The following is an 18,120-nucleotide window of genomic DNA, read 5'->3' on the forward strand; positions in this document are numbered from 1 at the left end:
ACACTTACATGATCATCAGGCACATAAGGAAAAGGTCCTCTGCTGTTAATCCAAAATCTAAAATGGTTGTCTGGAGTGGTGGTGCAGCAGACTGGACCATTATCATATAAGGTGTGGGTCACACTTTATTTTGATGGTCAGTTTGTTGAATTCAAGTTACATTGTATCTACATGTCAACTAATTCTCATTAGATTATAAGTAGACTGTTAGGTTTGGGTTGGGGTTAGAGTTAGTGTAAATTTACATGTACTTGCAAAGTTTCTTATAGTCAGTTAAATGTCTGTTGAAGGAGCAGTATCAACTGATATTAAGCAGACAGTCTACTAATTCTCAAATGGACCATAAAAATAAAGTGTTCGTATTCTACTATGTACAGTATATAAGGCATAGTGATCAGTTAAGGCCACGTCATTCTTCCTCAGAAACTGATGAGTTGAGTTTGTGCAGCTCATCAGAGATACCATGTTTTGAAAAAGAAATGACAGATTCAAGCAGCCAAAATTCAGGGTTAACGGAATCTCCAACTTTAGAATGTGAGTCTGCAAGCCCAGTGGGGCCACACCGGTCAAAACAAACTATTAAATGACCACAGCGTTTGAGAGACTAGGTAGAAACCAATTAATGTGGTATTTATTAATGTGATGTTTGATTAATGTAATGATTCTCTTAAGGGGGAAGGTGATGTGGTGTATTGGATAATGTGTGTTTGTAATGATCTGGGTGTTGGTCTAGCAATTCATTGGTTCTTGACAGCTATTTAAGCCATGTAATGTGTTGTTGTGATGACATAGTTGATATACCTACAGTAAGTAAAGCACGCTTGATGGCATTTCTTGGTGTGTGCCTCGTAAATTTATAACCTTTATCTTTATCCATTGGTCACATTGCTCATGTATAGCAGTGGTGAAAAGTTGTGTCTGAGGGGACATTTATGCAACTTTTGTTCTTTAACTTATATAGTATTTGCATTTAATGACAGTAGTTACGCATACAGTTAAATCATCGAAATATGATCATATTATATCCTTGAAAGATTAAAACACTAAATATGATTAAGGTATTAAACCGAAAAAAAAAAAATATTTTCATTTTCCCTGATTGGACGACTACTATAATCCATACTCCATGCAGTAACTGCACAACATTTTTATAATAATAGATTTCAACACTTAATTCTGCTTTATTATACATCTTAATAATTTCTGAGAGAAGAAAAACTCTCTAGATCAGTGTTTCTCAACTGCTTTTCAGTTTTTTTACATTGAAGACTTCAAGTGGTGACCCGACCCATTAACAAAATTGTTTATCATGCAAAAGTAAACAAAATTTGTGCAGCTACTTGGAATCCACACAAAATACACTTCCTCTGCCTCATCAAACAGCAATTTTGTTGTCATTTTTCTTGGATAATGTGTTTAGTTAGTCATTTTGACCGGGCAGTGACCTATACTACATGCATTGAGGCATATCTCACACCCCGACATGTAAAAATATAGGCTGAAGATTGAAAGTTCATGCTGTAGCTGTCCCTGCTGTGCTGTCTCTTTTTGCCGCATAAACTATGTTCAACACGGGCTAGTAATTTATTGCCTAATTTCCAAAAAGGTGGTCTTTAAAGGGGCTATATGTGGAATTCAAAAGCAATTTCTATTCCATCATTGGCTGTATTTTTTATGTATGTGTTTTTTTGATTCAGTGCCTTATTATACTAACAGCAAAGTTCTTTTGTATTATTTCCGTAGAAGTAAAAACATACTGAAGTGACATGCTAAAAATCAACATTCAGTCTCTATCCATGCTTCTGAGAGTTTAGATGATAATCTGAAAATGCTGCATGCTTTCCTGTCAATAAAAAACTGAAACAATGATGAAATGTCACTAGTGAGAAAGAAATAGTAAAGAGACCATCTGAGCGTAATGATGAGAATATGTTTGCAGTTCAGTGGCATCTTGTCAATGGATGACATGATTGAAATTTCACTGTTATGATAGTCTGATCATAAAGTAAGCATATGTTTGAGACTAGAGACTGTATACAATAGATCTGGCTACATGTCTATACTTTAAATGAATGCTTTTCCTTTGTAATATGTTATCCTTAATCACAAAACCAGTCTTATGTTGCACAGGTATTGCAAAAAATACATTGAATGGGTCAACATGATAGATTATTTTTGTCCTTTTGTGGCAAAAACCATTAGAACATTAAGTAAAGATCATATTTCTTGAAGATGCTTTGTAAATTTGCTACTGTAAATATATCAACTCAATATGCTGTACTAAACACTTCATACAGTATAGACAAAATTAAAGTCTGATCATGAAGTAAGTCAATGTTTGAGACTAGACTCTATACAGTAGATCTGGCTATATAGTTTAAATTAATAATTTTTCTTTGTAATAAGTTAACATAGATCACAAAACCAATCTTATGTTGCATGGGTATTGCTAAAAATACATTGAATGGGTCAGAATAATAGATTGTTTTTGTCCTTTTAAAAATTTGTAAAGTAAAGATCATGTTTCATGAAGATTCTTTGTAAATCTGCTACTGTAAATATATCAAAACTCAATATGCATTACTAAACACTTTATTTAGACAACATTAAAGGCAATTTTCTGAATATTAACATTTTTTGGAATGCTCAGATACCTGCTGGGTGCGAAATTATATTGACGATTGGGAGGGTCAAGTCTTACGCTTATGTTCAGTAATATACCTCAGTGAACCAGAGTTATACATTTAATTCAATTACATTTTAATTTATTAATGAAACGTTTGATTTCAGTCTTTTGAGGGATACTGATTGGTTCTCAGTGACATTTGTGATATTAAATAAACTGTGATAGGTTTGCATTTCTGCACCTAATAATGGATGATCATGAAAGACTGCTCATACTTTTTTATTTTACCGTTTAACTTCCATGTGTAAGCAAGTCTATAATAAAATACAAACTATGCATCTAGTTTTATGCACATCTACAGTGCAAATCCCTATTTTACAGGAAAAATATTTTGTGAACACTGTTGGCTCTCTAGATTTGCCAGTTTCAAACCGTTAAATTAGTATTTTTGGCATAAACATGCATTTACAATGGTATGAACCGTTATAGGGGTGGTCAAATGTATATTTACATTATCTATTATTTTAATTAGTATTATTATTATAGTGTATTATATTATTTAAAATACACATCAGAGAACCCCCCATACATCTTGTTTTGATTTTTTTCAGGGAGAATAGAGCATTAATTAGCGGGGGTCAGACCCCCCAGGTAATTCGCACCCTGGATACCTTTCAGGTGGTGTATAAATCTCAATTTCAGTAAACTGACACTTTTTAGCAACAAAAAACTGTTCATAAAAATGATTACATGTAGCACCTCAAGGCAATTGATTTTATGTTGTTAAAGTCTAGTGTAGATGTCAAACAATATAGATCAAAACTAACTCGGTCAAACAGGTACAGTTTTCTACCAATGACTTCAAAATGACCAAATAATGGCTTACGTGCACGTTTTGGAGATGTTATACCCCAACATGCCTAACAGGGTGTGAACTGCATTGATGAATGGCAACTGATTGTGACATCTGTGTTTTACAGCATAGTGTTGCAATCTATTGACAGTATTCCTGCAAGAACAGAGGGTACCACTAACATTCAACGACAGGAATGAGAACATATGTTTCTGCTTAATGCCTGTCATTTTACACAATAGTTGGTGCTTTGCATTCTAATAACATGTGTAATGCCTGAGATATAGGATTGATGACATCAGGGGTGTAGTGTTTTCAGCAGGTTAAATTACAGAGATGGTTCACGCCGAAATGAAAATTTACTCACTATTTACTCTCCCTCAAACTGTTATGAGTTTCTTTATTCTGATGAACTCTAAAGCAGATGTTTAAAAAAAAAACAGTAACCATTGACGTCCATAGTAGGAAAAACAAATAGTGGAATTCAATGGTTTAAGATTTCCAGCATTCTTCAAATGATCTTATTTTTGTGTTGAACAGAAGAAAGAAACTCAAATAGGTTTGGAAGTGTTGTGAAATGTTTAAATGATATGAAATGTTTGTGAAATGTTTAAATGATATGAAATGTTTGTGAAATGTTTAAATGATAAGTTTTTTTTAAAATGTAGAGGACAGATTGTTTAATATACACATGATTCCTAGAAAATGCATCATAAACTTAAGCTATTGGGAAAGTTACTTTTGAAAGTAGTGCATTACAATATTGAGTTACACTAATTGCGTTACTTAGTTACTTTTTATGGAAAGTATTTCGTTATATTGCTTTTGAGTTACTTTTGCATTCCTTTTCCTTACCCGGCTGAGGTTTGATCTCTTTCAGAACTTGCAGGTGTTTTTTCACTTTTTTATTGAGAAGCTCTGCATTCCTACACCTATATAACCTACACCTTAATCCCCCCCCCCCCCCCGCGCTTTTGTAAGAGGGCCTGCGGCGGCCAGCGGCGGCCATGTTGCTACTTTTGTATGTTTTGTGTTATTAGTTAAGTAAATTTACTGTCTATTGAGATAAAGACTGCAATAAAGCCTAAAAGTACTAACATGAAATAATTTACATTAAGGTAAAAACATATTTTAAACCTTTTTAAAATGTTTAGTGGCAAAATGAACAGTAAGACGATAAAAACATCCCCAAATCAAAATAAATCTTTGAGCTTGATACTTTAAATGAATTTCATCATGTGGCCTTAACAAATGTGTAAATCGCTTCCCAAATGATAAAAAAATCTTACTATATTAGAAAACGTAGTCGCTTTGACAGTAGAACAAGAACTGATGTCAATCATTTGTTGTTTAGCTGGAGGTTGGTTTGGGTGTAGTGCTTTCGATGTTGTTTCTCTTGCAGTTGTCAAGAGTTTTACTTAAACATTATCTACACTTAACAACAATCCACTTCTTTTCTTCGATGAGTTCAAAATAACAAGAGCTCATTGCAAAAATGTAAGTCTCCAGCCAGTTTCTGACCATCTGTAGTGATGACTGGCGATTTGCGAATGAATTGTTTGTTTTTATCTTCTAAGTGAACCGGTCGAACCAGTTCATTAAACTGAACGGAGTTGTCGTGAAATGGTTTGCATCTTCAGTACTCACATACCGCATACCCCGTCTGACTCAAAATAAAACAATATCCTGGGTTATTCAGTTACTAGAACAGTACACTGAAGTACTCTGCTGTGAAAAAGGAGACTTGATGATGAGTCTCATTGAGTGTGTGATATTCAACCTGACTAAGGTCATTTTTATTCCGCAATATATTTTGTAAAATCCAATTAAGCAAGGTAAAAAGTAACTTGTTACTTTTTTTTTTTTAAGTAACTCAAATAATGTTAGTTATTTTTAGAAGTAATGTGTTACTTTACTCGTTACTTTGGAAAAGTAATATTATTATGTAACATCCGTTAAATATAGTGCATAACCCCTAACACTGGAGATGAGTACGCTAAATTATGCAGGGTTTCACACAATCAATTTGTGTTGGGATAACATGAAGGAATTAAGTTACCTTATTAGTTTTTACAAATTTAGGTGGATAAACACAAAACAATTAAATTGTCCCTAAAAAAACTTGCTTGCATTGTTTAGGCTCATTTTAAATAAGTAGTTTGAACAAACAGCAAACGTCATTTTTAGTGTTGGGCTAAAGACCTGCTGGTCACATTTTTCTTTTCTTTTTTTTTCTTTGTCAGCTGGATAACCGTTTAAACTGGTTTCTTTAACTTTATTGGGTCACAAAGTTAGATTTGTTCTTTGTTTGCTTGGCACACTGAACAATCAGCTGTCCCACCAATGCATTTGTGCCTTCTCAATAAAAGCAGGTGTGTGCTGTGGCTATTTAGGAGGTCAAAGCTGGAAGGTCTTTCATTTTGGTCCAGTGCCATAAACCGAGCTGTCTAAATGATATTTTCCTGACACAATTGGCTCTATTCTTAGTGGTGATTTAATGATCTTCAAAGCTTCAAACCACAATTGAATTCCAAAAAAATATTTGCATCATGTACTACTACCTCATACCACTAGAAGTTTTTTTTTTTTTTTCTGAAAGCTTTGATCTGAATTTGCTGTAGCATGTTCTCTTCCTTTTCAGGGTGAGGCTGTAAGCGCTAGCAGCTGTTGTTTATATATATGTTTTTTTGTCTAGCGTCCTTGGTGTCTGAACATCTTTCTCTCACACTGAGCTTTAGCAATTTAGTGCCAGAAACCAATAGGAAAACCATAATTACAGCCTTTGGGTCATGAAAGGACGATTTGTAATACACTTTACCGCATGCACCCTACTATCATCACGGCTAATAGGCCACTGAGCGGCCCCTGAGTGCTCCTGAAGTCTTTCCTGCCCAGGTTGAAACCCTTACTTTTTTCGCTCCCTTCACCTGTAATTGTGGCAGCAGTTTAACTCTATAGCGTTATTTGACAAATGACAGGCCAATGGGTTCTGCACACAGCTCTGATTTTGTGGAAAATACACCTGTGGTTTAAAGGCGTTAAAGGCAAATAGGAAAGGTTGACTTTTGGTGAAATCGCATTATGCGGTCATAGACACTTTGTGTGCGTTTATTCTAAGGTGTATTGTGGAGCAGATGATAGATTGACTTCCTATTTGGGTTTTGCAGATAGTGTCTTGCTTTTGCAGCTGCTGGTGAAGGAGATTGTGTTGATAAGGAGGGGTAGACGGGTGGGGTTGGGGACAACTGTACGTTATCTTTATTACTGTCTCTTGTCATTAGTGTGAAGTCACACTTTAGTGGATCTGAGGCGGATAAAATAGTTGTTTATACTTGTCAACCCTCCTGTTTTTCCCGGGATTCTCCCATATTTTACAATTCTATCCCACTATCATCCCGTAATGGTATTTTGCCCGTATTTCTCCCGTATGTGTAATCCTTCTATGAAGGGTGGCAATAAACATCAAAGAGCCGATCCTCCTTATACGCAACCTATACTGCCGAACCACCAAGGGATGCCCCTTGGTCTTAAATGTGAACCTGTTCTGTGCTTTCATTATATTTAGACATGAAAACACTTTGAAATAAATATAAAAATGGTGGGATTACCTTCCTTTTCATTACAGGCGCTGTTGCACCTCCTATGCAATCCTCAAAATAGTCAGTTCATCTAGCGGTGCGTGACTGTCAGATGCTCTCCATAGTGATAAATAGATGCTATTTCCCAAACGGATTCTGTACATGTAACTTGAAGCGGAGCAAAAGTACACATTCTGGGCTTTGGCTGTGTGTTTGAACAAGTTTATACAATAATAATAATAATAATAATAATATTAACGTCTAAACATGTCGATCTTGGTGGGTTTTCTTTTAAAAAATCAACAAACTTTGTCTTAAATGAGCATAAAAATTAGGAAAGCAATCGAATGCTTTCATTATAGATGTGTGCATTTTTAAAGTGACCCCAAATGTTAATGTAAACAAATGAAATCTAAATGAGAGGTTAATTCGCTGCTCTTTAATCAGAATGTTATACAGTGAAGAAAAAGTTAATGAGATTTAATAACTTGATTCATTTGCTTTACAATATAATTTTAATAGGCTAAACATTTATTAATTTGTAGCTTTTTCTAATGTATGCTATTTATTATTTCCTTTGTAAATAATAATAATAAAAAATCATAAAACTGACCGTTTCATTCCCTTATTTTCACACCCCAATGAGATCATTTTTAATAATAGTAAAATGAAACTTTTATTAGATATAAATAAATAAACACGTTTGGTAGGTGATATATATAAATAGAAACAATGTTTCTAGGGCACCAGATCATACTTAATATTTTTATTATCATATATATATATATTTCTTAAATGGGTAATTAGTGAAGTCTTGAGTCTGAAAAAGTGTATTCTCTACTTGTATGTCTGTAATTACTCCCATTTTTCATTTTCTGCATTCTAAATGACAGCTGGCACACGAGTACTGTTTTGAATAATTATTCTCTTTAACAATTATTATATGTAATTGCAATAGATGAGAGCTGAACTTGTTTTATCTCGCCTTCAGGCAAATCTCCTTTATCTCAAGGTGATCATTTTGATAGTGATTTAGTGAGAGTTTTATGGCATGCAGACATGATTGTGTAAGTATTTTCACACATAAGTGAATCACTGCTGACACCAGGTCTGCGGGATAAAGCATTCAAACAAATCACCACACTGCCTTAGTAGCTTTCAGAGTGTTATATGCAGGGTGACATGTAGGGTACCCTAAAGTGTATAAGACTTTGAAAGCAGTTTTAATGTATTTTCTTTAAAATGTCTTTGTGCCAATGCGCTAATAAAATAGTTTTTTAATGGTTAAATCTGAATAAGAATTCTTGAAATTTTCATGATTTCAGTTCATTTTGTATATCCAATGAAATAATGCTGATTAATTGTAAGTAAACAAAAATATTGGCAATATACAGCCCTCTTAATCTGTCAACAATGATTATTCAGTATCAGATATAAAAAATATAGTTGTGCATGTAGTCATCTAGGGGTGGAAAATTTTTGAGATGATCCGGTCCAATTTTGATTCAGGGTCAGGGAGTCACAATTAGATTTCAAATAGATTCCAAATGATTCTTGACCTACATTTTCCCAGATTTCTCCAGCGGTTCAAATACATCATAGAAACAGAATTGGAGTTTCAGTGCTTTTGCAGTCAGTGTCGACGATCATAGTAATGCCACCATGTCCACATTCTGTAGTGATTCTAAAGGTGGTTGCACTCTGGATAAGAAGCGCAGCACTGTGTCTATAACGACTCGAGGTTTCATTTTTAAAGCTTGCTTTAATTTTGTCGATCTTTGTCCAAATTAAGTGAATTCAACAACATACTACATGGGCCCTTCAACACTCTTATTTTCTGTTTCGTGCTAAAGCCCATTAAAGACATGTACTGTCATAAACTAATAGTGTTGTCTAAAGTATTGACTTCTGTCAGTCGGTATTGAAATTTAATCCAAAAAGAGTATTGGTTCACCACTCTTCATTGCTTTTCACCGAATGCAAACACAGATACAGGGACATGAAGTGTTTTAAAACCCTGTGGATCAGTCGATCTATCAGCATATTGCTCGTATGTCAGCTTTTACAGTAGACAGACCAGCTGATCGATGCAAGTTTGAAAGTGTTCCAGTGTCAGTGTATCTGTGTTTGCACATGATGAACAGCGATGTTAGCACTCAATAGCGCCTTTAATGTTTGCGGGAAATGAACTTTTAAAAATTTCAAACTCTATACTTTTGACAACATTAAAATGTAATTTGAATACAGAATCTACTCTGATCTTTTAAGAATTGATTCAGAATCGTTAGATAAAGAACAGTGATGCAAAGTTCGGATCATTTTACTGACTCTGAACTTTGAGTTTCGTTCAGTGATGTGAACGAATCTTTTTTCAAGTCATTTTGCCAAAATATGGCAAAATTTGCCAAAATATTAATAAAATTTTACGAGTTGCTTCCAAACACATCTATGACTACACTAAACGTTGATCACACTTCAAACAAGTCAGCACTAGAAAATAATAATTTATTGTTTACCTGTTTTTTTGTCTGTGATTGTCAGCTCATCTCTTCTGACAGGTCTTCAAATTTGAGTGGTTCGTTCTTGTCACACAGACAGTCCCATATAAACTAAACCAATATACACAGTCTGAGCCGAAAGGAGACCTTATTAATTCACCTTTCGAGTGTTCTGGTTTTTGAGTTGTTTGTTTGTCAAGTGACGGCATGTAAAGAGAGTTAACTCAAACCGGAGGACTCGAGAAATGAACAGATCAAATCTTTTTCCGTCTCTAAATGCATATGATTGGCTTCTGTCATTCACGTGATGAACGTATGACTCAAACCCGATAGAAGACACGAAAAATGAAGTGATCTTCTACTCCACCAGCACAAATGTGCACATGTATGAATGAACTAATCACTCCCTGAGAGGACTTATCATTCTCGAGTTATACAAAAGATTAGTTCAAAATGAAAGAATCGTTCAAGAACGACCCATCACTAAAAAAGAATTGCGATGTATCAGTGAATCGATTCTCTTTCTCCCACCCCTATTGTCATCTCAGCATTGGATCTTTGTAATTGGCCAGTAATGAGAGGGTTCTAATAGTAAAATGGTTTCCATGCCTACCAGAGGTAGATTTGTCAGACACAAAGCGCTGTTCGCCCCTGTGTGAGAAGTAAGATCCCCTTACCTGGCACTTTATCCTCCCACCAGCTTAAGAAGTGTTTACATGTCCCAAGTAACAGTCTGCTGAACGCAAGGCTGGATGAAACCAGATCCAGTGCCTTTATTCTCATGAATGAAAGTGGGATTTGAATGACCACCACTGTATACCACACAAGACTATTAGGGTAAAGGCCAGTGAACTGATACCTTAACTAGCTCATGGCAATTCAGAGTCTATTGCTGCTCCATATGTTCTTGTGAGTATCATATGTTTTTTTAATTTTGTAGATTTGCTGCTGATTTTAAACGCTATTCACCAAGAGAGCTTTTTTTTTTAAAAGACGATGCTTGAAATTCCTGTCTTTCATTCATTCTTTTGCCAACAGCGATGTCCACGGACAGTTCTCTTGTTTCACCCCACATAAATCTTTGTCCCCAGTGGTGTGAAAGACGTCTGTCCCCTGGGCAGGGGAGATTACCATCGAGAGCAGTGGATTTGAGAACAAAACACAGATTTGCGGAGGTCCTTTACTCAACTTTGTCTCTTCTGAGAGTTCTGGGAATGGGGGCTGAGGTCAGATATGGGAGACGGTATCATTCATGCTCTTTAGTTGTCAGGGAAAGAATGTAATGAGACTTAACACTCTAAAGGCCCTCTTGAGGCAGGTGCAAAAAGGCTGTTTTCTATAGCAACACCTTTTTCTATAGGAGGTCACATGAAATGGCATTCAAAGATCCTCTTGGTTCTCACTGCTAGTGCGGCCCTCTTTTTTTTCTTTGCCTTGACAGCTTGAGGCATGTTAAGGCATGCTGGGATAGAGCAAATATTGTGCTGTGACCATTTTCTCCCCTTCTCTGATTTCAGGAGTGGTGATTCAGGGGTGTGTGGGTTTAACTTGGATGTAGGTTTAGTTTGGGAGGAAGTGGAGTTGTTTGAAGTCTTTAGGGAATTAAGACAATGTTGAAGTGATGGTTCACCAAAAAAAAAAAAAGAATTTCTGTGGTCGCTTACTCACTCTGATGTTATGACCTTTTGATCTTTTTTTCTTCTGGAGAAGAAAGTCTTTTTTTGCATTCAAATACAGTTAATGGAAAACAAAAGTTTCAAGCTTCAGGAAAGGACACAAAAACTTCATATTTAAATTTTCTGAAGTTAATTTTGAGCTTTGTAAGGCTTATTATGATTCTATGATAAACTATGACACTTAACATGTCTTGGAGATTTGTGACACAGTGGCTCAGTGGTTAGCACTGTTGCCTCACAGCAATAAGGTCGCTGGTTGGACTCCTAGCTGGGTCAGTTGACATTTCTGTGTGGAGTTTGCTTGTTCTGCCCTTGTTGGTGTGAGTTTCCTCCGGGTGCTCCGGTTTCCCCCACAGTCCAAAGATATGCACTATAGGTGAATTGAATAAACTAAATTGGCTGTAGTGTGTGTGAATGAGTGTGTATGGATGTTTCACAGTGATGGGTTGCAGCTGGAAGGGCATCTGGTGTGTAAAACAAATGCTGGATAAGTTGGCGGTTCATTTCGCTGTGGCAACCTCTGATGAATAAAGGGACTAAGCCAAAAAGAAAATGAATGAATGAATGTCTTGGAGATTATCATAGAATAAGAACTGAAATCAAATGATTCATTTGAGTCAATTGATTTAGAAATGTATCATTTAGATTAGTTTTGTGACTCATTTCACTGAAATATTGGACTCAACTTGTTTACACTTTTTAAAATATATAAACATGAGTCATAATTAAGACATCTATACTGTATATGCCTATACTGTATGTGTATTGTTGGTAAAATATTAAGTAGTTTCAAGGTAACATTTTTTGAATGTAAAGTAACATTGTAAAAAAATGTTGCAGTTTAAGGGTGCTTTCACACCTGCAAATTGACAGGGACTAAAATAGTTTTAAAATGTTTATTTTTGTTCTTGGTGCGGTTTGCTTTTACATGGCAAAGTTTCTAAACTGACCAAAACAGTTAAAACATCACATGCGTGTAAACTGTCCTCACATTGGTCAGAGTTTCAGGGTTTATTTTTCAGTCCCACGAATTCAGCTCGGCTGTCATACATCATTATTTGCAGTCAGATCATGAAGCAGATGTTGATCTTTCTTTCAAAATGTCAGTGCAGAAATGAACAAAACAATAGGCCTAATAAAAAATATGATAAGATTATAATATGGACAATTTATCAGATGGCATTTCGGTCAATTTTCCTAACAAATAAACAGCACTCTGTAATATTTCCGCATGCTTTAACTCTCGGAATTGACCTGAAATGCACATTTACCAATAGGAATGACATCCCGCCTTACTCCTAATTGTCTCTTCATATAGCCGTATATATGCTATTACACAACCATAATGCACTGTGATATAGCCTGGTTCATTAGATTGTTTTGCTTTCTCAATCTCAATCCACTCCAGAATTTGTTTGATTCGAGCTGAGACCACCGCATTCAGGCGATCTCAGACTGTTTGTTTAGGTGCGGATCTGAGAGCAATTGCTAGATTCACATATGACAAACAAACCACGCTAACTGAGCAAACGAGATAGGTGTGACAGAAACTTCTAGGTGTGAAAGCACCCTAAATTGATTATTCTGTATTGTAATATTTTGTCATTCTAATTTGTTTGGTAAGTGCAATATTATTTTTGTTAACAAAATAACGTTAAATAGTAAATTTTTTTATTAGAAATACACATGAAATACAGCTTTTGGTCATATGCTGGTCTCATTTTCACTGTATATTTAAGGTGAGAAACCCCATTCAATCTAACTGCAAAGAAACCATTATGGAAAACCGTCCTCATGTTTAGTCTTTTTTCATATTTAGTGGATGCAAAAAAGTTATATGGGTCCATAAATGTTTTCATAATGAATTTATTGGGTCTTTTTACCATTTAAAGTGTCTCCACAGATGCTGAATCAGAAAATTGAAATGCATAAGAAGGCACTTAATTAGCTAAATAAAAGCATACGGCAGAGACTGGAAGTTCTAAGTAGTTTTCATTTGGGAGTTTTTCTGTTAATTGCATGGGTTTGTATCAGCATCAAAGCCAAAGCATCACTTTGCTCAGCATGCTTGGAGACCACAACTGTCCTGTCGCTGAGCTGGAACCGAAACAGTGAAGGAAGTCCTCCATTCTTCTATGTAATGTAGGCCAGATGGCACCGAGCCATGCTTTGAGATGTTCACAAAAAAAGGGAAGGGAATTAAGCCAATTGTGGGGTAGTTAAAACATTTAGAGAGCAGTGAAAGATTTGCCAGTTCATCCCTTTACAAAGCTATAGAGTTATCCACACAACAAGCGAGGGAGGGCCATCATTTTGGACGAGTCAACAGTTGATTCTCTTGTTACAGGGTTTTTGGCTGAAATTTCCCAAGCTGCTTTTTTTCTACCGTAACTGGTGGAGAGAATGAACATGGTTCATTTAAACTGCTGTAGGTTTATAATGCCTCCATGCACCAATTACCCCAGCTACATTCTTGCATGCTTAAAAATTACAGTTACACAATGTTTTTTTTTTTTTTTTTGCATGACAGCTGACATTTTCCATTGCAAATCCAAATCCGTGTATGCCAAGGTTTCTTTTGAGCAATAGTTTCTTTTATTCTCCACCCTTGCAGTGTTATATAATTGTTGGTACTGCTTTTTTCCTTAGAGTTTTATGACTAAAGTCAGTTTTGTCCTACAATTCTCAGTTTTGTCTTCGTATTCCCAACTTGCTCCATTACTGGCACGGATAGGATTGGGAAGCTGAATCATTTTCAGGATGTTCATATCTGTTAACAGTCTTGAACATCTGCATTCATTTGATGAACTGAATCATTGTATATGGATGGGTTTAGTTTTTCATGCCAGAACAAAATGGCTGTTTCTCAATATGCGTTCTTCCACCAAAGTTCAGTTCCAAAACTCAATACCCCAAGAACGGAGGACGCGTGAAAGTTCCCGGATGCGTTTTTGATATCAAGGATACACTTGAGCGCAAAACTCACTCTAGAAGACCCAGTCAGTGCAGCTGAATAAAGGAGGTGGGAAGTGCTGCATTTATTATCAAAGTTCAGAGATATAACTTGTCTCAGGAGTTTCCCTAAATGAGAAAGTAAACATGAAAATATTTATAAAGGAAAAAAACACATTAAGGGTGTTTATCTGCTGTAATTCATAGTAAAATCTGTTTTATTTGTATTGTGCAACATATATTTGTAAGGTCTCTATGCATAGTATATATTGTGTGAAGGGGAAAATCAATAAATCGTTGCATGAAGTCTGCAATAATTAAATGATTTTCTGTTAAAAATATGTGAAGGTCATGTGACCATCAGGAAGAATGCAGCATCTCATTTCTCACAAGACGCGTTCTCTGTTCTCGCGGTCTCCCGAGTTCGTTCTTCCAAGGTAACCTGGAAAGAACGGTCTCCATATAAGTCTATTCTCAGCGTTCTTGGAATTGAGAAACAGCCAATGTACTGACTGGGTTTCAATTCTATGTGTAAAATTAACCAGTAGATGCATTGTTCTGTTGTGCTGTTTCCATAAATACAACTGCACACAATGAGAAATGTAGTGTAATTCATGAATGACTCTTCTGAGAATTTCTGTTACAGTTAATAATTTGCCTCACTATGGGTGTGTGATTTATTTATTTATTTATTTATTTATTTATTTATATATATATATATATATATATATATATATATATATATATATATATATATATATATATATATATATATATATATATATATATATATATATATATATATATAGATATGATAAAATTTTAATGATTATTTTAACGATGTGAAAGCTGATGTTATTGCGTATATCACTCTGTCACACGTCTTTAGACACCGAAAGCATTTCTTTGTCTGCAAGTAAGATTTTTTGAGTAACACTTTATAACAAGGTTTTATTAGTAGCTGTAATGATGGCTAACAGGAACTATAATGAACTATACTTGTACTGCATTTATTAATTACAGTATATAAACATTTACTAATACATTATTAAAATCCAAAGTTATGCTTGTTAACATTAGTTATTGCACTGTGAGTTAGCGATGACTAACAGCTTTCATTACCTAATAGGGCAGCATGATATTGGAAAAATCTGATATTGCAATATTTTTTTATTCTGTGATTAATATTGCGATTTAAATACAGTTTCATGTATTGTTCATGTGGTTTCCCGGAGAGTCTAACAGTATTCAGGTACAGAAATTGAATAATCACAGTGCAAAAAATACTTTTCCTGCTTTGTCACGTTTCTACTCCTAAAATTCTTAATCAAGTAAAACAGTTTTGTTTTCACCTTTAGAAGAAATATCTAAATTAAATCTAAATTATGTTAAAATGTAGATATTTGCACTAGAAACAAGTTGTTTTCATAAATTGTATAAAAAATTGACCACTTATATGATTAATTCATTTTATTTTCGGCTTAGTCCCTTTATTAATCTGGGGTTGCCACAGCGGAATGAACCGCCAACTTATCCAGCATATGTTTTATGCAGCGGATGCCCTTCCGTCACTGGGAAACACCCATACACTTCCATTCACACACATACACTACTGACAATTTAGCCTACCCAATTCACCTATAGCACATGTCTTTGGACTTGTGGGGGAAACCAGAGCACCCGGAGGAAACCCATGTGAACATGGGAAGAACATGCAAACTCCACACAGAAATGCCAACTGACCCAGCCGAGGCTCAAACCGGCGACCTTGTTGCGGTGAGGCGAGAGCGCTACCCAATGTACTGCCTAACTACAATTAATCTTTGTTAAACCTCCAAATTTTGCCAGATTGGGCGGTTTTGAATTTATTTTTGGTAAAAAATGACATAGGCGGGTAGTGTAAAATTGGGCGGTTTTGTAACGATGCTGGTCTTATAAACCTGTTATGATGCCCCAAAGAGATGTCACAGCCCCCGATCTCCACATACAAACGCTTACAACAGTTGTAATCTCCCAATGCGACTACAGATTGTTGGGCGGTGCTTTTTAGTTTTCAGCGGGTTTTAGGCTGGAAACAGTCAGCTACATGTGGCAACACGGGTTTTTGGAAGTAAACAAACAGCTGGCGATCAGCTCACGTGTGATTTTGCGGTCGCGAATACACCATTACATGAAGACAGAAATGACGTTTTTAGGTGAATTATTCCTTATAATTACAGTATGTGACACTTTTAATGCAATTTAATGGTGTCAATGTTGCTGTGAAGATTTGGGCGACTGCCTTGCTTCTATCCTGACCTTGAAATTGTAATTGGCTGAATCGTAGAAAAAGCTGAAATAAGATCGTGTGTTGGGTCGAATTGAGATCGTAATCTTTATTCGATTAATCGTGCAGCCCTACACTACGGCCATTTTAGTTTAGTCCAATTCACCTATACCGCATGTCTTTGGACTGTGGGGGAAACTGGAGCACCCGGAGGAAACCCACGCGAACATAGGGAAAACATGCAAACTCCACACAGAAATGCCAACTGGCCCAGCATGGACTCGAACCAGCAATGTTCTTGCTGTGAGGTGACAGTGCTAACCACTGAGCCACCGTGCTGCCAGATCCATACTCGAGCATTTTCTAAAGGATCATGTGACAATGAAGACTGGAGTAATTATGATTAAAATAGTTTTATCATCACAGGAATAATGGAATAAATCACATTTTATTATTATAAACAGTAGCAGTCAATTAACATTTTACCATCATTTCCTTTTAATTCGCTTTACTACTCAAAACCCAAAAGGTTGTGCTTATTTAGAATAATTACCTGATGCTCAATTATATATAAAAAAAGAAGGAACATTATAAGTTTGAATTATATAATTCCCCCAATGCACAATGTTCCTACTAACCTAATCATCTGTCTTACAATTCCCAATACACACTGAACAATAAAACTTGTGTATCTGCACTGCAATCCAGGTCAGTGAGAGTTTAGTTCCGTAAGAATAGAGACTAGTTGGGTCAGGTCCACGCTGGTACCCGGTGCTGACTAAGGGCATGATTTTTATCTGGGTTTTGGACTTTAAGATGTAGAGTCACTGGCTCTGAGTCTCATGTCTCTTGTTGTTGGAAAACTTTGACTATGTCTACAAAACACATTGAGTTAATGAGAGCACTCCTGAGGCAAGTGTCACCACAGTTCTCAGAGAGATTTTTTCCTCAGATTATCATTCCTTTGGCCTTTTTTTTTTTTTTTTTTTTTTTTAACTCGAGTTGAGAGGCTGGAAATCTTAGACCCTCTTTGGAAATGGTCTCACAGAAAACAATGCGAGCAGCGGTCTCTTTTCAGTCTGCCTGTCACTAATTGCGGGACAGGCACGGCCCCGACTGATGAAGGGCCCCTTTGTCATGCTCAGTGGGTCCTGTTCAATCTAAAGCTTCTGATGTTGCTTGAGGCAAAACGTCACCCCTTAGATAATTTCTTACTTCATTACACAGGATTAGCATGTTGGCTAGAGAAGGGTAGGTTGTGTTTACATATGAGCGTGTTAAGATGCGTTCTTTTGAAGGTTTGTTTTTTTAAGGCCATATGAGGGTTTTTTTTTTTGCATTGATTTGAATTTTGGGGGGTATTGTTTCAATGAATAAATGGCACAAAGAAGATATTTGTGCTGTTTAAAAACTGTTTGATTAGAGCTTGTGGGGTTTATTTATTAATATCTGTTATTTTCTCCCAAAATAGTTTTTTAATAAAATGTTTAGTTAATCTTACTTTTTTTTTTGTAATTCAAAAGCATGACGTATTAATGAAAATAATAATTTAGATAATTATGGTTCATATCAATCATATAAATAAAAAAATATAGTATAGTAAAAAAATATATCCAATTAAAAAGTAGTTAACTATAAAAATTATTATACACACACAATTATGCCGTCGAA

Source organism: Danio aesculapii, chromosome 9 (assembly GCF_903798145.1).
Source record: "Danio aesculapii chromosome 9, fDanAes4.1, whole genome shotgun sequence".
Lineage (NCBI taxonomy): Eukaryota > Metazoa > Chordata > Actinopteri > Cypriniformes > Danionidae > Danio > Danio aesculapii.